Source organism: Leptonychotes weddellii, unplaced genomic scaffold (assembly GCF_054177405.1).
Source record: "Leptonychotes weddellii isolate Sample4059 unplaced genomic scaffold, ASM5417740v2 HiC_scaffold_8077, whole genome shotgun sequence".
Taxonomy (NCBI): Eukaryota; Metazoa; Chordata; class Mammalia; order Carnivora; family Phocidae; genus Leptonychotes; species Leptonychotes weddellii.
In genome coordinates, this window is record NW_028051323.1 from 1 (window position 1) to 8,984 (window position 8,984).

At 36.2% G+C, this 8,984-nt stretch overlaps 1 long non-coding RNA gene across 1 annotated transcript; it reads right to left on the reverse strand.

Annotated features, from left to right (window-relative positions):
* Positions 1 to 969: 969 nt before the first annotated feature.
* On the reverse strand, positions 970 to 8,966 carry LOC145719895 (uncharacterized). The gene is made up of 2 exons (XR_014142667.1): positions 6,727 to 8,966; positions 970 to 6,522 (listed from the first exon to the last, which is right to left on the reverse strand). It is a non-coding gene; the product is annotated as an uncharacterized LOC145719895 (long non-coding RNA).
* Between the last annotated feature and the right edge of the window lie 18 nt (positions 8,967 to 8,984).

Genomic DNA, 8,984 nt, shown 5'->3' on the forward strand with positions numbered 1-8,984 from the left:
AAAAAAAAAAAAGAATGAATCAGGCTGCTTAGACAGCCTAAATCACAAAGGTTTGAGAGACAACCAAGAGCTAAGGCAAGGCTGAAAGGTAAGGCTTACTTCTTACACAAGGTCTCCCCTTCAAGACTGGGAGAGGTAGTAGTTTCACCTAATACATAGAAAAAAACCCAAAGAGTCAAGCAAAATGAGAAAAAAAGAATATGCTCCAAACCAAAGAACAACATAAAACCTCTTAGAAAAAGCACTTTAAAGAAACAGAGATAAATAATTTACCTGCTAAAGAGTTCAAAGTAATAACAATGCTCACCAAAACTGGGGGAAGGACGGCTGACCACAGTGAGAACTTCAACAAAGAGAGAGAAAATATAAGAAAGTACCAAACAGAAGTACAGAGCTGAAGAATACAATAAATGAAATACATGGTAGAGAGATTCAACAACAGAGTAGATAAAACAGAAGGAAGGATCAGAAGGTAGAGACAGGGTAGTAGAACTCAACCAAACAGAGTAGCACAAAGAAAAATGAATTTGAAAAACTGAAGATAGCTTAAGGGATCCATAGGACATCAAGCAGATTAGCATTCATATTATAGGGGCCCCAGAAGAAGAAAGGAAAAAAAAAGAGGCAGAAAACTTATTTGAAAAAATAATGGCTGAAAACTTCTGCAACCTGGGGAAGGAAACAAACATCCAGATCCAAGAAGCCCAGAGAGTTTCAAAAAAAATGAACCCTAAAGAGCCATATCACTATACATTATGATTAAAATGTCAAAAGTTAAAGTTACAGAAAGAATCTTAGGAGAGCAAAAAAAAGAACAACTTGTTACATACATGGAAACCCCTATAAGACTACAAGCAGATTTTTCAGCACAATAATGCAGGCCAGAAGGGAGTGGTATAATATACTCAAAGTGTCAACAGATTCAATGCTATCCTCATCAAAGTCCCCTCCCATTTTTCTCCAAAACAGAACAATCCTGAAATTTGTATGGAACCACAAAAGGCCCCAAATAGCCAAAGCAACCTTGAGAAAGGAGAACAAAGGTGGAGGTTTCACGTTCCCTAATTTCAAAGCTGTAGTAATCAAAATAGTATGGTACTGACATGTAAACAGAAACACAGACCGATGGAAGAGAAGAGTCTAGAAATAAACAGTCATTCACAAAAAAGGGTACAAGAATATAAAATGAGGAAAAGACAGTCTTTTAATAAGTGGTGCTGGGAAAACTGAACAGCCACATGCAAAAGAATGAAATTAGACTATTATACCATACACAAAAATTAATGCAAAATGGATTAAACACTGGAATGAAACCCTGAAACCATAAAACTCATAGAAGAAAACGGGGTAAACAGCTTGACATCAGTCTTGGAGATGTTTTTTTGGATTTGACTCCAAAAGCAAAGGCAATAAAAGCAAAAAATAAACAAGCACGACCGCATCAACTAAAAAGCTTCTGCACAGGAAAGGAAACTATCAACAAAAAGAAAAGAGAACCTATTGCATTGTAGAAAATATTTGCAAATCATATATCCAATAAGGGGTAACAGCCAAGATATATAAAGAACTCATACAACTAAACATCAAAAAAAAACCCCAAAAAACAAAATAAAACAATCTGATTGAAAAACAGACATTTTTCCAAAGACAACATACAGATGGCCAACAGGTACAAGAAAAGGTGCTCCGCATTAGTAATCACCAGGGAAATGCTAATCAAACCTATTGTGGTCTTATTGTAGATATCACTTCACACCTGATCATCAAAAAGATAAGAAATAACACTGCTGGCAAGGATGTGGAGAAAAGGGAACTCTCCTGCACTACTGGTGGGAATGTAAGTTGGTGCAGCCACTATGAAAATAGAATGGAGGGTCCTTAAAACATTAAAAATATAACTTCCATATGAGCCAAGCAATTCCACTTAACAGGTACTTATCGAAAGAAAATAAAAACACCTAGTGAAAAGATATATGCACCCCTATGCTCATTATAGCAGCATTTACAAGAGCCAAGATACAGAAAAAACCTAGGTGCCCACTGATGGATGAAAGGTACAGAAGATGTAGTGTGTGTGTGTGTGTGTGTGTATCTGTCTTTACACACACACACACACACAAATGGAATATACTCAGCCATAAAAAAAATGAAATCTTGCCATTTGCAACAACATGGAAAGACCTTTGAAGGTATTATGCTGAGAGATAAGTCAGACAAAGAAAAGACAAATACCATATACTCTAACTTATATATGCAATCTAAAAAAAACGAAACAAAATAAAACTCATGGATACAGAAAACGGAGTGGCTGTTGCTGAGGAGGGGGTTGGGAGGTGGACAAAATGGGTCAAGGGGGTCAGGAGGTACACACTTCCAGTTTTAAAATAAACAGGTCATGGGACATGGTTTATAGCATGGTGACAATGGTATTATGGTGCAGATTTCCAGCTGCTGGGAGAGTAGATATTGGAAGCTTGCTCATGCATTCTCTCTCTCACACACACACACTACACAGATACATAAAGTTTATAAATATATATATAATAAAGCTTACATAATGTATACATATAAAGTTATAAAATGTAGATAATACATTTTGTAACTTTTATGGTGATGGTGACTAGACTTATTGTGCTTATCTCCCAGTGTATACAAATGTCGAATCATTACAACACACACCTAACACCAATATAATTTTGTATGTCAACTATACCTCAATAAAAAAAATAAAAATAAAAAGACATATGCGGTCATTTGCAAGATATGACAGTTAGCTTTTACAGTACTATTTCACCTTGACATTTTTATTTCATTAGCAGGAATAGAATGAAGATTTGACAACAAAGCATGCTCACTAGGAGGACTTAGCCCGAACTGATGAAAATTTTAAATTTCATCATAGATCTATTTAAGGTTTTTTTTCAAGAAGAAAAAACCAACATTTAAAAAATAAATTTGTAAGATGCTTTAAAAAGATCAAAAAAAGAGATACAAATGTTTTATATTTTGATATTAACAGTATTTTATATATCTAATTGATGTATTTAAAAACTTCTCACTAAGGTAAATAATTATTTCCCTTTAGCTTATTCTTTACATTGGAAGACTCTTTTCTTATTTGAACCCCTAAAGAAGTGACAAGGAGCCTTCAAGGCAGTAGAGAGGTTTCCAGGAATTAAGGGGCACGTATGAGTTGGCCAAATTACTAACAATGCCTGGTGGTTCCCTTACTCCAGTTGACCCAACAAGAGGTGCACCATGTTTGTCAAATGCACACACACATACACAGAGAGATTAAGAGCGGGGCAGAGTTGGGGGGGGGGGGCGGTGCAGGTCTGAATATCCGATCTATTTAAAGACAACCTCTTGTACCTAAAACAGCTGTAAAATTATTGCTCCAAAGTGATCCTATAAGGTAAGATCTCAAAGTAAGATCCTCTATATGATGATAATCAGACACTGAGGGGGCCATGTACCAGTATCTCTTCCAAAAGACTTAACGTTTCTCAACTTCATCTCACAAAATTGGCAAGAGAATATACACACTGTTCTTTCACACAAGAAGGTGCACATTTTTGCTACTCATTGTACTGTTGGGTTATCCATACTTTAAAGTCTTCAACCACAATTAGTTCAGATTTAACCAAATTCAATTATCAAGATGAATAGACATAATCCACCCAGCTGGCCCTCGGCTTGATCACCCTCCACCTCTAATATATACATTCTTTCTAACAGCAAAGAAATTTACCAAAAACTACTTGGTTAGATCACAGCCTTGCCGGGTATCGGGGAACCTTATTACAGAAACAATAACCACCAAAGGTTGTAACCTTTGACCATTTAAAATTTTAAACACCTCCCCTTACACACACATATCATATAAAAGATACACTTGACACTATTGTGATTTGTGTATGTTTGATTTGATTTGTATATGTTTGGTCCAGTTGAATTGCTTTACATGGAAACCTCCAGATGACTGTTGAGAGTTGATTTGTATATGTTTGATCCAGTTGAATTGCTTTACATGGAAACCTCTACATGTTTAAAGCAATTTGAAAAAGGGTCTCTAAAATATGTAACTCTGAAAACCTTGGTTGCTCATAAACCTGGTATCTGGGACATCTATTCCAACTGTCTACGCCAAGAAAGATTTCCTTTGGCTGATTTTATCCAACTGTCATGGCAACAATTGTTCTCACTTTCAGATCAGGGCAAGTAAAGGAGTTTAGTGATTAGATATATTCTGTTTCAGAATGATAAGATCGTTAATGTGACCTTGGGGAAATCATTCTCTCTCTTTATAAAACTGCCAATTTATAAAAATAAGGATTAAAATGATTCATAGGAAGCAAAAGAGAAAAGTAAAATGTTGAAAATGCACTGGGTCCTACTAAAGTTGTCTCCGTCAACAGAAACAAAAGATAGAACTCTAAGATCTGGTCCTGATTATCACTTACCGACCATGACAACTATGCTAGTCACTTAACCATCTTGCCTTCAGCTTTCTCTCACCTATTATTATTAACATGAATAAGCACAGTACAGAGTTAGAAGCATCAATGACATAATGTGTAAAAATATTTTAGAACAATAAAGAGCACATATTTTAATTACTACCAATTATGGTTCTAAGCATAAATAATGAGATTGGAAAAATGTACTTTTAATACTTAACAAAATGACTTACTAATGTAAAAATGGTATTTTGTTCATTGTCTGACTTACTTTACTACAACAATAAAATTTAAAACCTCAAATGTTCTCTAAATTTGATGTATTTTTCTTTGTTTTATAACTCAATCACTATATTAACTCTCTTATCTAACCTTTTCCAATAATTTAAAATCAATACATATTTGTTAAATTCAAAGTATATACAAGGCACTATGCCATGTCCCTTTACTAAGAGGTTCATCAAACTGTGGACTCCAAGGCCCTTCCCTTTTTGTTCTCTTGGGTTTACATTCAATTTGGATGGCAATTTTACCTGAGATTCCCTCCACCCCCAACTACTTCTAAGAAGAAAGAAGAGAGGAAACTAAAATTATTCCACACCATCATGCACTTGGCACGACACCATTATATCCACATTATCACAGTCAATCCTCACAACAACCCCAGGAGATAGGTATTCACAACCCATTTTAGAGATGAGAAAGAGGAGCACCACACCTGAGAAAGAATTTGAACCCGGTTTGCTGAATCCAAAGCCTGTGATCTATCCTCTGTGTCAGCAGTTCCCAAACCTTTTATTTTATCTGAATGCAGCTGACACACAAAGTTACAACTGTTCCCACAAATGGACTTCACAGACCAGTACAAATCACACACAGACACACACACAGAGACACACACCCCACTGGCGGACCTCATGACACTGGCAACATTTTATTTCCTAAGAAATCACCTACTTGTTTAAAGCTCCACTATCTACCATCAGCATTATTTTCTAAAACAGAAGGATAACGCCATGCAAAAGAATAGACATAATCGCAAAATAAGAAACAAGCCTTTCAAAGAAAAAACAGTTATCAAAGGTTGTCAAACTGTTCTTTCTTCAAAGGGCTTGTTTCTTATTTCACAATTTTCACCACAGAACAGCACAGAGCCTCCAGCTGCAAGATGAGAAGAGCAAAGTGAAGCACGCTGTTTCCAGTAAGAGAGAAGTAAAACACAGAACCTAAAACACTGTCCTACATACTCTTCTGATTTTCAGCACCCAGGTGGTAAGAATGCATGTTGCCTTACCAAAGCCATGGGTTTTCTCGAAGTTTTATAAGCCAAGGCTCTGAGGACAAAGAAATGACCAGAGGCTTACAAAGAAGGTAAAGAAGCTTTGGTACCAACAATTGAACATTTTCAGTATTACTATGTATCTTCACAGACAGCGGTCCTTCTTGAGGTTTTTCCTTCAACTAAAATCTTTACACCTGATGCAATCAAAAGAGCAGTTAAAAAGAATAAATCTATTACCTCCTGCCTGGGAAACTCATCCATCTTCAGCTGCTTTCCTGTCTTTCCAGCCTTACCTATCACATTTAATTAAAAAGAGCAAGGCCTGTGTCTTTCTCATGTTCTGATGCAGCATCTGACATTAGGATGTGGTTACTCTTTGAGGGTCAGTATATAATGAATTTATTAGCTCACTACCAACCAGAAAAATATGTAAATAATAATGAATTTGAACTAAATTTTCAGAATGAATTTATATTTTAATAAATTCATAGTTTGTTCTCCAAACAGTGAAGAGTAACAAAAGACAAGAATTCTAAGTGCAGACATCTAACTACTACAGTCTCTTCCATATTTAAAAAATAAGCACAGGGAATTTCAGATTGTATTCCAATGCTTCTCTGCCGGCATGAGAACTCTGGAAATTTCTGGATACTTTAGCAGTCTAAACACCTCTATTAACTATTCCCTTATAGTCCCACAGGCCACAGAATGGCTGATACTGTATTCTAACAGGAACACTACCAACCAGGAGAGTGTTTACAAAGGAAGAAGGAGGGGCGCCTGGGTGGCTCAGTTGGTTAAGCGACTGCCTTCGGCTCAGGTCATGATCCTGGAGTCCCGGGATCGAGTCCCGCGTCGGGCTCCCTGCTCGGCGGGGGGTCTGCTTCTCCCTCTGACCCGCTTCCCTCTCGTGCTGTCTCTCATTCTCTCTCTCAAATAAATAAATAAATAAATAAATAAAAACAAAGGAAGAAGGAAAATCACTCTATATGTTTGATATCATTCAAAATGCAGATAAACGTGTTTCTGTGATATTTCTAATTTAATCATTTATCCAATTAAAAATAATTTTCTTATTTGATTAAGCCCCCTTTAAGTATATCTTTGTCACTAATACAAGCATTTCACAATAAATTATAAATATTCATGTTTTGATAACATTTTCTAAAAGGAAATCTAGATATTTACCTTTTTCCAAGCACTATATTTGTAATTTCATTGACTTACTAGGCAGAGGATGGGATCACGGGTCTAGGAAGGGAGGCACACAGACAGAAAACCACCTGCTGTTTGCTGCCCAATTGCACCTGGAACTGACCTCTACAACTGATGACCACATACAAGCATCTAGTGTATCAGGCCCCACGTGAGGGTGTGTTACCACCTCCAATCCCTGATCCATTACTATTTCATCCTCATTTATTCTCAAAAGTCTTCAGAATGGAGCATACCCACTGGATGCCTAAAGCTTCTAAATGGTCACTTGGAAATAAGGTTCCTGGTTTTATGAAATAATTCTTATAGGCCAATATAGTTGGGAAATTCTCTCTTTTAAGGATTAAATAGTATCCTGACGTACTATACTTTACATGGTGCAGTTAGGTTATATAACTACATTGCACAAAGATAAATAAATTAAAATAAATATTCTTGATTTTGTCACTGACTCCCTTTAAAAAGGGTCATTAATACGATGTTCCTGGAATAATCTACTCACATTGTAAATAAAATGCTTTCTAATTGTTTAAAGAAAAAAAAACACAAAGAAGGTGAATTAAGCATTTTTCTGGGCCACATATTTAGGACTCAATCTTACTAAATTTAGTCATTCATTGTGTATACTCTTCTCTTTACTCAGACTATCCATTCCTTTTTTCACTCACTTTTTAAGGCCTAATTCATGTATTCCTCTGTGGAGTCTTCCCTACAGATCTAGAAAAAATCAATCCCACACATATATGTGCTCACACTGCACTTTGAATAAACCTCCATAACTCATTACCATTTAGAAGTATCTAGTATATCGGCACCATTTTAGGTGCTTAACAAATTTCCCAATTAACTGCATTGTTTCCAAGCTTTGCTCACATCACTGTCCCGAGGAGAAACCTTCATACCCATTTTTCCCCACGCAGCACCACCTACCACAGAGCATGGCACATAATGGGTTTTGAACAGATTTTCATACTTTATTAACGTTATGCATTCTATTAACAGAAATATACAATTGTATTCACCCAAAATATAAGAGATAATTTCATCAGCACCTTCAGGTTTTATTATTCTAATGCAAAATTTGAATTTTGATTTTCTTCTATGGTTGAAATAGACATAAATAATTGCTCAGCATCAATATATTTTTCCACATGTCATATTCTCGTTTCTGACTCTTTTCCCCCATTTTCTATAGAAAATCAATTGTTGAAATAACTTTGTCTCTGAATTGGGAGAGTTATTCACTGCATGCTTTATTACACTGGAGTCAGATCTGTATTCAGATCTCAACTCAGTTACTTACTAGCTGTATGATCTTGCTCCGTTTCTTCGTTATTACAACGGAGATAATAGTCTCTATTTCACAGAACTATTGTGAAAAGTAAATTACAGCATGTATTTTAAGCACCAGCACATACTAAACACCTAGGACATGGATACTGTTGTCCCTGTGACACAGATCTGGCCCTATTCCAGCAGTGATGACAGTCTTACTTTAGACCAGTGGTACTCAAAGAGAGGTGTCTAACAAAGAACACAAAAAATACTTGTGTGACTATCCTGAGAGTTTTCTGATTGTGGAAGGACAAGAGAAGGTAGGTACAGGCACACAGAGAAAATTATCCCCTGATGATGCTGAGATCACTATTTTAAAATATTAAATTTATTTTAAAATAAGTCCATTCCCAAATCCATTTATTAGTAAAATGTTGGATTTGTTAAAATGCCAAATTTGAATTCCCTATTTCCCATTAAAATAGACATATTTTGTGGATGGAGCCGGAGTGTATTATGCTAGGCGAAAGAGTCAGAGAAAGACAATTATCATGTGATTTTACTGATATGCGGAATTTAAGAAACAAAACAGGTGAACACATGGGGGACAGCGAGAAAAAGAAGAGAGACCGAAGTAAACCCTAAGAGACTCTTAACAATGAGAACAAACTGAGGGTAGATGGAAGGAGGTGGGGGGGGGATGGGCTAGAAGGGGGATGGGCATTAAGGAGGGCACTTGTTGTGATGAGCAC